Source organism: Hesperophylax consimilis, chromosome 19 (assembly GCF_061612785.1).
Source record: "Hesperophylax consimilis isolate HC1 chromosome 19, BYU_Hcon_1.0, whole genome shotgun sequence".
In the NCBI taxonomy this organism is placed as follows: domain Eukaryota; kingdom Metazoa; phylum Arthropoda; class Insecta; order Trichoptera; family Limnephilidae; genus Hesperophylax; species Hesperophylax consimilis.
Genome location: NC_142854.1, coordinates 12,618,891 through 12,631,731, shown reverse-complemented (window position 1 = coordinate 12,631,731; position 12,841 = coordinate 12,618,891). Strand labels below are relative to the sequence as shown.

Sequence of the window (12,841 nt, the reverse complement as noted above, 5' to 3'; positions counted from 1 at the left end):
CAGAACTTTTTGCGTTCCACAGCTTAAGTAAATAATCAGTTGGGTGTCAATATTATATGATAATCATTAAATGCAAATTCATTTTTTATTTTTATTTATATTTCTTTTATGGTGATACATAATACATGTCATATAATACAATTAACTGTGAGACATGATGAATTGCAAGAAAATTGAATTTCTTTTGTGAAAAACGATCTTTATTTTAAAAAAAATCGAAAATTGCAAATTGAGACAAATTAATAAATATCTACAAAATAAATTTAAAAAATCACAATGCGAAATTCTAGTAGGTACATTTTAGGTCTACAATTAAAAATAAGTCCCCAATGGAGTGCTGGTACCTACACTGATGTATGGCAGTAAGGCATGGAACTGGCAAAGAAAGGATTAAAGTAGATTAAATGCCGTAGAAATGAGTCGTGTGAAAAGTGTGGAGTGAGATTAAGAAAGGGACGCTTAGATGATTTGGGCATGTAGACGACATGGCACGATCAACTGAATCAGATACTTGAGTCGGGCCATGTCAAGATTCAGAATAATAGTAGAGTATGTATGGGACGATGTATGAACGTGAATGAGGCAAGGAGTATGGTATCTTTCAAAATACTTAGTTACACTGAAAAACTAATTATAAATTTCTAAATTAAAAATTAAAAATATAAAATCTACTGTTGATACGTGTATACAAAACATGCATACGTAATACTTAGGCAAAACTTTTGACAGGGAATCAGAAATAAAGTTTATTTTTTATATAACTGGTGGCCATCTCAGATACATTTAAATAAATCGTTTTTTTTAACTTTTACATAAATGTTAGCATGTAAATGTTTCACTTTGTGAATATGAGTATCATTTTGTATTACACTTAAAGTAAGTAAATAAATTGATTTATGAACATCTGAATTAGCCTTTCTGTAGACACCTACGCAGAGAAGAAAAGTAGACAACTCTTTGTGAAAACGCTTCTTAATATCGAAACTGATTTTCTTTTTCAATAAGTTGGTAAGATAACTGTTTTATTACCTCTGCAATATTTATGTTGGGAGTGTGGTTTTTAATGGAGACCAAAGAGCTACACTACATCCATTTGCATCTAAACTACATGCATTAAGTAGATTACTACATAATATGTTATAAATACATTCAAATCGCCCAAACTTATTAATAAACCCAACATTTCGTAATGGACGCATTCCTTGGACTGGCCGCCTCGAAATCTTCACCATTTCACGCATTTATGTTATGATACTTGTATAAAATATATTTATTATATTTTACGTTGTGTTAGTTACTGTGTTGTGACGTTCGTTTCATTGAAGATTCTTCTGTTGTCGTTTAAAAAAACATATGAAGGCGTCGAATCTACCGAATTATTTGTCATCAATTTATTATCATTTTGTCTCCCATGTCCTAGTCGTCGTTATAATCAGAAAGAGACGTATAAGTCACACATAGAAAGGAATGAGAAAGTGCAATATCGTTTTCTACGATACCTTGATTTTCGGGCCTATCGTCCTCATCTGAGTCACGAGGAGTCAGCAGCGTTTTTCAGGATTTCGTCACTGGAAAGTCGTAGAAACTCCGCAGATGTACTATTTTTACAAAAAATTGCCACCTCTGTGATAGATTGCCCGGAATTACTAGAAAGAATTCAATTAAGAGTACCCATCAGACAAACCAGACAAAATCACACATTAAACATCCCTCAATATAACACTAACTCGAAACAAAATGCTTTTATTCACCGTGCTTCGTACAATTTTAATACTTCAAACAGTGAATTAGACTTATTTAACTCAGCACCCCACAATTTCAAACCTAAAATCAATAAATAATTATATTATCATTATTATTTTTTATTAATACACATACGTACATGCTACATATTACACAGACTAGATCCATCCCATACCCCTCCCTTCCTCCATCCCATCCCTATAGGCTAATGTAACTTTTTTTCTTACATAAATATTATATATATTCACTAAATAATTAAAATACCTAAGTGAAAACCTATTATTGGTTAAATAATTAACACTTACTACACCATACCTTGTAATGGTAACCGGATAAATCATCACAATGATAATTCATCACATATATAAAAAGTTATATAAAGTCATGGAAAGTGATGTAACAAAAACGTTATTAACTGGGTTATGTAGGTTAGGTTAGGCTAGGTTAAAAAAAAATTCATCGTTTCTAATGACTTTATATCACTTTTTAAAAGTGTGTTGAATTGTCACTGTGTTGAGTTATCATGGAACCCCTTGTAATAATTATTGTTGGTTTTCCAAATAAAATAAAAAACAGTCCTGGGTATCTAGCACGGTAGATCGATAAAACCCTATATCAATGCGATATTGACAAATCTATGGTCATTTGGCGATATTTGCGAACACGGTCAGAATATGATTCCGACAGGCCTCCAAGGTGCCACGCCAACATCTGCGCCAAATCCAGATTGGGTAGGATTGACATTTATTTCGTATATTAACTGCTTTAATGTCGTCAATTTTCGCGTGTATGCGCGACTGCCACCAATGACAATGTTGATAGAGTGCATTGTCATCGATAACGAGCCTATCTGCCGAGTTTCAGGTCGATCGAATGTCGGGAAGTGGGTTGTTTTCCACTTCAAAAGTTTGCATTTATTCACCGAAACAAAAAATATGTATTTAAAAATCATCGTGTAAGACCCTCGTAGGCACATCTCTAATCTTTGAACTCCCGCCGCTCCTTTAAAGAAAATTATTTTCCACTCGCATCCATTATTAGTAGATATATCATTATTATTAGGTACCTACCTAGTCAAAATGTTAAATTTATGTCATCGATGTTATTCATACTTGAAATGTTATTGATAACCGTTGAAATCTGATAAAAAAACCCACATCAAAGAGAATCCGATGACTAGATAAATAAAACGTTTTGTTTTATCTGGTTTTACGCCCAGATGGCTTTTTACGTGGATTGTAAGAACATACATAATGTAAAACTGATAAACGTTAATGAAAATCATTAGTATTATTCAAACATGGAACAATAACATTAAAAAAATATAAACTAAAACCATTATCTCTCTACGCGAACGATATTTGGCATATTATGGCAAGTTTACCAAATGTGCCAAATTTATATTATAGAACTTAAAAATCTGGGACAAACGGTGAAATCTATGTGGATACATTGGATTTTAAAAATATGGGACAAACGGTGAAATCTGTGCGGATATATTGGATTTTAAAAATGCGGGACAAACGGTGAAATCTATGTGGATAGATTTGATTTTAAAAATATGGGACGAACGGTGAAATCTATGTGGATACATTGGATTTTAAAAATGCGGGACAAACGGTGAAATCTATGTGGATAGATTTGATTTTAAAAATATGGGACGAACGGTGAAATCTATGTGGATACATTGGATTTTAAAAATATGGGACGAACGGTGAAATCTATGTGGATACATTGGATTTTAAAAATATGGGACAAACGGTGAAATCTATGTGGATACATTGGATTTAAAAAAATATGGAACAAACGGTGAAATCTGTGTGGATACATTGGATTTTAACCGCAGTAAGCAGTTCATATGTCTCCGTATCAATATATCAATCAATTTTGAGGTATTAATTAAATCGAATGTCCAAATTGAAAACCGAACACCCATCGCTCGGATGGATAAAACAAATCACTAAAACTACATTACCTACGCTACCATAATTATTTCTAGGATTCAGTAAAGTGCTCGTCTAGATTAAGCTTAAGAGGAAGCTACAAGCCAAAAATGTGAATATTCTTTGTATGCCTTATATCGTCACGAATATAGGTAATAGCCGTTAAAATCGCTTGTCAAACCGAGTCTAGAAACGCTCGATTTCAAGCACAAAAGTGGTTTTTATTTATTTTGTAAACAATTTTATAAGAAAGCAAAAAATGACTCCAGGGAAACTATCACATATAATCTTAGCTATAATATTAGATTTTTTTAAAGTTGTTTCTTTTATGTGACCATACATTTCTATTTAAAAAATAAAAATGTTAGTAGTTTATATTTATATTTTTTCTCGAGTAATTAATTTTTTTATTTGTATTCTACTCAAGGGAAATGAAAAGAAAAACTTCAATTTATCCAAAGCATATTATTTGGTATTCGTAGTTTAAACCATTTTGTTATTAAAATTAATTGAAAATAGTGATTTAGCATTAAGCTTCTCCTTAAATTTGTAAATTGAATCATATATCAATAGTATCCTTAAACTCGTTGCCCCAATCGTGCTTCCTATTGTTTAGTGTGTGTGTGTCCGATAGTTGGCTGTGTATGTGTTGCAGAAAAATGTTACATTTTGTCTTATTTTCCGCGTCGGTACGTGGAATTTGATAGTGGTGACTCTGTATACCTATGAAACTGCCAGGTCTGTAGTAATTTTCCCGTCAGATCAGTAGTAATTAGATGCAATTGAATAATTAAACTAATGATTTTGAAAATCAAAGTGGGGGTAAATTACTTTTTAATAGGTGCACAGTAATCAAAATTGAAAACCCAAGAGTTATTGATGAAAAGCCTCTCTATCCTCAAAGTGTGACTGTTTGGTGCGGTTTATGGTCCGGCGGAGTCATTGGACCTTACTTTTTCGAAAATGAGGCTGGAGCAACAGTTACGGTGAATGGATTGCGCTATCGAGAGATGATTAATGATTTTTTATGGCCGCAATTGGAATGTATTGATCTGGACAACGTTTACTTTCAACAAGACGGCGCTTCGTGCCACACAAGCAACGAAACCATTCATCTTTTACGATTGAATATCAAAATAACACCTCTTATTGGAAAACCCGCATAATATTTTAATAGAAAATTGAAAATAAAGTCTGCGTTAGCGTGAATAGCCACTGCTCTGTGAAATGATGCAATGCTGAAAAAACTCTCGGAGATCTTTTTTTTTATTTTTTTTTATAGTGAATTCCTCACAAGAGTCCCAACTGCTCCCGTCTGGAGCCAGTGAGACTATGGCATCCCCAATTGGGGGATGTTGTGAGGCTGAAGGTAAGTGGGGAAGGGAAAGAGGAAGGTGGGGAAGTACCCGGCTATTCAGATCTAGTCACTAAACACGGCTAAAGCCATTTGGAGCAACGTTTCAATTCTGAATGGTGGTCTTACACCAGGGCGATACTGGTAGTATCTTCCACTCTGGAACGTGCCGCAAATATACTATATATTATTTTAATTAATTAATTGTGAAATAACACAAATTAATCAAATAAAATTTATTTGCGCACGCCGGGTTCGAACCCACGACCTTCGGAATGGCAGTCCAATGCGTTACCACTGGACTATGCCGGCCGTCAAATGGAGATATGGGGATCTGGAAGGAGATAAAACTAGGCAGTGTGCAATGTGCATAGTGTGTAGTGTAGTATTCAAAATTGTGGTTGCATCAGGCGCCGTTTGGATAAGGGCGGGGAGGACATAGATTCACCGGGTTGATGTGTTTGTGATGCTGACAGTATCTTGCCCTCAGCTGGTGTGATGAGCTATTGTCTACGAAGACATCGCCCCTGAAAACGTCGATCCATATCGGCACTTAGGGGGTCGGTAATTGAGTGCGCCAATTGTGCAACGCTTTCATTGACAATGACAGCTATATCGGTCTGCTTGGTGACAACTGTGCCAAACCACAGACAGACGTAGGTACTAGTCGAACTGTACAATGTTGGGAGCCAATTCGTGGGTTATTATTTTAAAATAAGAAAGTAATTGAGTTTTTACATAAAGAGATTAAAATACTATCTTCCATAGAAGCGTTAGCTTTTGTTTGGAATAGGAGTGCACAGTAAATTATTTATTTATTTATTTTATTTTACCCCTATTAAGGCTTTTACATACATATATAACAATATTTAAGAAATTATACTCGTAAATAGTGCAGGAAATGACTGTTTAAAACAAACATATAAAAAAATATTATTGAATTTGATCCACGCAGTATGTAGGTACAAAATATAAATATAAAAATATTTTTTTTCTTTCAGCCGACAAAATACTATTAATGTGCAAAATACTGTAATACTATCAATTTAAATAGCTTTATCAAAATATTCCCCTACTTGATGAAAAAAATTTCAATAAGGTATGCTTAAATAATGAAATTGATGTACTATATATCAACAACATCGGAGTATTTGTTTCCTAGCTGTTGAATCCGTCGCATAGGAGTGTGATATTGGGACGTTGATATAGATTTGCTACAATAATATGGTAGGTACTGTCTTGTAACCGAACTACTTGGAGTATGAAAAAAGTTTACATATAATAAATCAGGGGTTTCAAACATTGAATTAATGATTTTATACAAACAGGTTAAATTGGAAATGATTCTACGATCAGTATTATTTTTTATTTATTGGATGATTTTTATAGCGCCGCTTTTGCGAAATATCACCTCAGGGGCGCTGTACAGTTAATGCAGATATTACAAAAAAAAATAATATAAATATTACAAATTGAAATTAAGTTAAATAAAATGAAGTACAGAAACAGGTGACACGGAGATGGAGAGTCTGCTGCAAGAATCCTAGGTGGTGAGGAAACTGGACCGGCTGCTGCAGCGAGAGAGTCCACCGCGTCCACCAACAGTGCCAGCACGAGGTTCGTCATCCTTCCAGGTATGTGTCTGCTGCTAATAGAGCGCTGACACAATGTCCTCTCATGGATTCCAGACCTTGGCAGCACCGCTGTGACATTCGACGAAGGTAGAGGATGGAGACTCTGCAGCAAGAATCCCAGGTGGTGAGGAAACTGGACCAGCTACTGCAGCGAAAGAGTGCACCGCGCCACCAACAGTGCCAGCACGAGGTTCGTCATCCGTCCAGGTATGTGTCTGCTGCTAATTAAGCGCTGACACAGTATCCTCACATAGATAACAAACCTTGTGACGCTCGGAAAGTCCATCTCCTTGTACACTTGTTTCTGGTGATTATGTTAGTGGTGCATTGTTCCGAAATAAAAGGCGGCGGACGGAATAATAAATCACCTTGGGCACTTGTTAGGGCAGTCAAATCAATCACAGCCAACTAAACGTTGATATCAAAATATATCATAAAGAGAAAAAAAATGGTGTTCTGAAAATTATTTTAATCACTTTTATTGCAAAATACCACATAATCAAAAAAAAAACTCATAAAAAGCGAATTTCAAAATATAAATATTGTAGGTGTTAGTAGATAATTTTCTCGAATTGCTTGCATTGATATGCTTTCGGATCCCACTACGTTATATTATAAGTCGAGATTTATTTCAGTGCAGAAATTTTGGGACTAACTACCGTGTGTATTCCTCATAGACCAAAATACTTACAAAGGGAAATAATTATACCGAGTCAGTGGACATCTCCAATTTATCACTTCAGTTAAGGCAGTTTAGCTATGTATAATAAATAGTGTATAATGTTTACTATTCATACATAATTACCTCTGAAAAGTGTGTAAAATAAATAATGAAAATGACAAAGAGAACATATGACGTGAACATTGATGGAAGGAGAAATCATGGATGATCCAGGATTGCATCAAATATCTACTTATTGACTTTATAAGAGTATTATATGATTGTTTATGACAGATGTGTGTGTCTTTCCATCCTCGTAGCTTACCACAGGGAAGGAATGGCGTGATGGTTGGTTAGTTCATTATTTAGTCATTGCCAAAATTACTCATGATAATGATATTGAATTATGTCCCCTGTACTTGCTGAGATGGTGAAGTTAACGAGAAAGGCGTGGGAGTGGTCCTGAGTCTAGATATGAAGTCTTAAAGGTGATGAAAGGAAACTATATTTCATCACGGATGGGTCAGCGAAGGTGATGAAATGTACGGCGTATTATTATTACCTCTGGCATTCCCTCAGATTTGTGCCGTTATTTTCACAAAATATCTACTAATTTACGTTTCATAATTTTGTTACGTTAGAGCGAAATCGCTAAATTGAGAAACTTTGCAGGATTTGCCAAGACAAGAAACTAACCATTCGAACCTTGAAATACAGGCTTGTCTCTGTGACTGCGAAAAAATATGAAAATAAAAATTTTCATCAGGAAAGACGCTATAAGCAAACAGTCCAAGAATATGAGGAGTGAGACATCTAAAAGAACAGCAAGATGAGACTAATGTGGAAATATGGACACCAGTAGCGGCTCGTGACTTTTCAAGTGATTCTAGTGCTAAGATTAAAAAGTACGACTTTATTGATGTTGTAGTTGAGAATGATTTATTTTTCTCAAATTTTCAATTTTTTCAGGATTCTTTTAGTTAGGTGGAAAAATCCCACCTAACTGAAAAACTTAATTAAAATATAATTTTTTTTTTTCAAAATTCAATTCTTGGATTGATTTTAATATTCTTTTCGTTAGATGGATATGATGTTATATCCACACCGAAGTGAAAAATCTTCATTTAAATTTGAATTTTTGTCAGTTACAAAAACATTAATAGAGTCATTATTTTTAATGATAAACTAATGTTTATAAAACAAGGTTTTTTATGCATAGCACTCAGCACTAACAAAGCCTTTCCCACAAAAATAAAGTTGGTTGTTTTCAGGTAGAAAAAAATGTAGGTAATAAGCAATAATTGTTGAATGAATACTAGTATACGAGCCGCCACTGGTCGATAATTCGAACCACTGAAACTGATACACCCCCTCCCCCTCGGTATGTGCTGGAGAAGACTAACTATGTACCACACCATGTTTCCCCGCAGGGTTAAAAAGAGTGGACGAACCGCCAAATAATTCGATCTTAGCACATACTTCTTGCTTCATTCACGAACATACATCGTCTCATACATACCTATTCTTCTATTATTCTTGACAGGGTCCGACTCAAGTAACCGGTTTACTTGATCGTGCTATGTCTTCTATGTCTTCCATTCGTATCACGTCGTATAATCTTCTTACACGTGTAGAAAATTTGCTGATGCAAAATATTGCTAATTTATCAAAAATCTCTTAAAATTATTCAAATTTCGTTTAAAAACTGGACTGCAGGCGTTTAACGAATTAATTGACAGGTTTCCTAATAAACTATCAGTAAAACACGAAGGTGTTATGGCGATGTGAGAACACGATTTCATAAAAATTATAATATTTTCGCATTTCCTCATTGTGTACTATCAAGACAAACGCAGGTGCACGAACACGTGTCATGATATATTATGAATGTACTACAAGTTTATTACACGCTACCCCGTTTTTACAGGATTTTAAGAAATCAGCAATACTTATTTTTCCCCGTGCACTATTTTTTTACGTCCGTATCGTAATTTTACTCATTACTTAAATCTGCTTTATATTCCACATTCCTCACAAGATCATACGTGGTTCTACTACACACACGCCTCAAGGATCTCATTTCTACGACATTCAGTCTACTTTCATCCTTCCTCTGCCAGTTCCATGCCACGCTGCCATCATCGGGATACGTACCAGCACTCAATTGCTTCTTTGAACATTTCTTGTTCGCGTCAACCGTGTTCAGTCCTCCATTAATGGAGTTACCTGCATTTACCCTTGCTTCAATATCTCTTTCAGCATTCCCATATCTCGTAAACACACTTCCCAAATACACAAACTTATCCACCTGCTCCTAATAATCCTCATTCACAACTATATCGCACACTGTTTTCGTACTCTGTCTTTCAAACAACATGACTTCAGACATACTTACAATCATCATTAATTCATTCTTCTAATATACTTCTTTCATCCTAGACACGAAAGACAGTAGATCAACACTGTTTTTTATTTTATTCTTTTACAACCTGTAAAAAAAAATTTCGATCGTTTTCGGCTATAGTGTTCATTCCTGCTTTGGTTTTCTTTAATTGTTTCTCTGACATTACCTCGCCACATAGTATCGCTCCAGAACGCTGTAGTTTAAATGCAAAAAAATGTAAAATATGAACTTTGTATATTTATATTGTAAGTACAGGGTTTTCCAATAAGAGGTGTTATTTTGAATGGCCCGCTATTTCTGTAGATGTTACTTTTGAAGCTGTCATTTTTTGACAACTGACAAGTAGAAACTACGCCATTAATAACAATGGAACGATACACGCTTCAACAACGCATTGAAATTATTAAAATTCACTTCAGTGAATCAAATGCAAATCATCTTGAGTGATGAGGCCCATTTCCACCTCGGTGGCTTCGTCAACAAGCAAAATTGTCGCATCTGGGGCTCGGAAAACCCAAGAGTTATTGTTGAAAAGCCTCTCTATCCTCAACGTGTGACTGTTTGGCGCGGTTTATGGTCCGGCGGAGTCATTGGACCTTACTTTTTCGAAAATGAGGCTGGAGCAACAGTTACGGAGAATGGATTGCGCTATCGAGAGATGATTAATGATTTTTTATGGTTTGAATTGGATGGTATTGATCTGGACAACGTTTACTTTCAACAAGACGGCGCTACGTGCCACACAAGCAACGAAACCATTGATCTTTTACGATTGAATATCAAAATAACACCTCTTATTGGAAAACTCTGTAGTTGGCGCCTACCTGATAAGCAAAAAATTACTGTTAAAACGTTGGCGTTTGGCTCGCCTTCATGTCTACTTACGCCTTCGCTTTACTAAATGTTATAAAGCCAGCTTTTCACAGCAAACAGTGTGTTCTACGCCGTTTTCTATTATTATAATATGACGTCCAAACCGTCATGAGTGTGCAGCTTAGGCAGGGCCGAACTTACTTACTTACTTAACTTACTTAAGATTTTTGCGCTTGGTGCAGAAAGAATAAACGATAACCTCCCCGTTTCAACTCATTTTCTAATGTCCAATAGGTCTGAGTGCAAACCAATCTTTCATGGTAATATGATTATTCTTTGAATTATACTTAAAAAAACTAGATATACGAAAATCAAGGAAATGTCAAAGGAGTTCAATATCTTGTCATTTAAACGTATTATTTACTTCAATACTATATTTGCAATCTACAAAATAACTAACGGACACACATCAATTTAATTTCTAAGAACAAATTAAAACCTACACTACAAATGCTTACATAATACGAGTCAAACGACCTTGATGTAAGGAGCAATTAAGATATTTGGCTAAAGGAATAAAATTAGAAGAAAAATTTAAACAAATTTGAGTTTAAATTACATTAATATATGATTGATTTATACTAAAAAATGTTTAAAAAATAAATGTTAATGTAATTATGTATTTATTTAAGGTAAGTAATAATAAAAGTTGTTGTAAATTAGTCTAGTAAAAGGCACACATTGATTTCGTTTTGTCGATTACAAATAGTCTGTGATTTGTCAATATAGTCTTTACGTACATGTATACTAAGGTTCAAATAGACAACATACATTTTACATATTATTGAATTTTCTGTGTTCTAAATGCGCCCATTTTATTTTTTAAGAAACAGCTTTGAATATTCGAGAAAAACTGTCAAATAAAATCACTCAAAGTTACTTATTAATGACCCACCTTAGTTAGACCCAAAACTTAGTTTACTGGTTTTTCACGCGGACATAACAGCAGTTAATACAGAAAATATTGGCATTTAGCTAGGTTGGTATAGTGTCGACTTGTTTTTTATTTACAGGTTGATTTAAAAAATATATATATTTTAGGAAAATTAAATGTTATTCCTAGCGCCCCCTTTGGTGTTCCGCCCTGGTGCTACGTTCCACTGCGCCTTTGCCAGCTCCGGCCCTGATCTCAGACCACATAGTCTAGAACTGATACACTTCCTGTGCTATTATAAGTTTGACTTAAACGCTATATATTTTCTGTAATAATATTACGCTTCAAAATACGTCTACAAAATCACATTTACATCTAGTCGTATTTATGAAATAACTAGTTGGTTACCTACCTAATTTACTGTCTGTTTGTAGGATTCGTGTGTACATTATTCATATTAGTTTCATATCCTTATGACCCTCGAAAAGTTAGTTTTTTTTTAAATTATTATATCGACTATTTAAATATTGTATATATACAAAAAATGATAATCAATATATGAATAGTAATTGTATTTGTTAGTCCTTCTCATTAGGGTGACCTGTGCTGAGGCGGACAAAAGTTATTCATTGAAATAAAACAATAACTTTGTTTGTAACAACGATTTATTGATTGTTTAAATCGTGGTTACAAACAATGTTATTGTTTTATTTAAATTAATATGTCAAAACCACAAAGAGACTGCTTTCTACCAAAATATAAAGTTTTTCACTTCTATTTTTAATGTTTTTTTCAGAGTTTTTCATTGATCTCTTTCAGCCAGAATTATAATCTTGATTTGTGATCATTAAACGTTTCTATTCGCTTTATATCTTAGGGAAGAATGTTGAGGAGTTTTGTCGGAAAATAAATGTAGTTTCTTTGTCCGAATGTGGTTGGAATATTTTTGATGTCATTGTGATTTGATCTAGTTTGATGAATACGCGGTATTGTAGAGGATTCAGTATTTTTTAATAGTTCCAATAGTATATTTTTCTTTCTTGTACGTTTGGTACATCAAAACTATAGAAAATTTCAATCGATGGCGTTCTTATGGGTATTTTTAGTATCGACTTTATGATTCATTTTTGAATTGGGTTCAGGTTATGTGTATACTTAGGACGGGTTTGTGTCAGAGAATTTGAACAATTCTTCAGATTTCAAAGTTAATTTTCAAGTTTTGTGAACGTTCTATTCAAGTTCTGTTATTATTTCAATTTTATGAAGCAACTGGCTTACAATGATATAATAACAGAACTTGAATGGGACTTTCACCTTTCACCCGCATACCCAATTTCTACCGAATTATAACAAGT

At 34.2% G+C, this 12,841-nt stretch overlaps 1 protein-coding gene across 3 annotated transcripts in view; it reads left to right on the top strand.

Annotated features, from left to right (window-relative positions):
- Positions 1-12,841, top strand: part of LOC149414820 (uncharacterized) — a 399,189-nt gene that overhangs the window by 176,359 nt on the left and 209,989 nt on the right. The gene's annotated exons all lie outside the window — the stretch shown is intronic.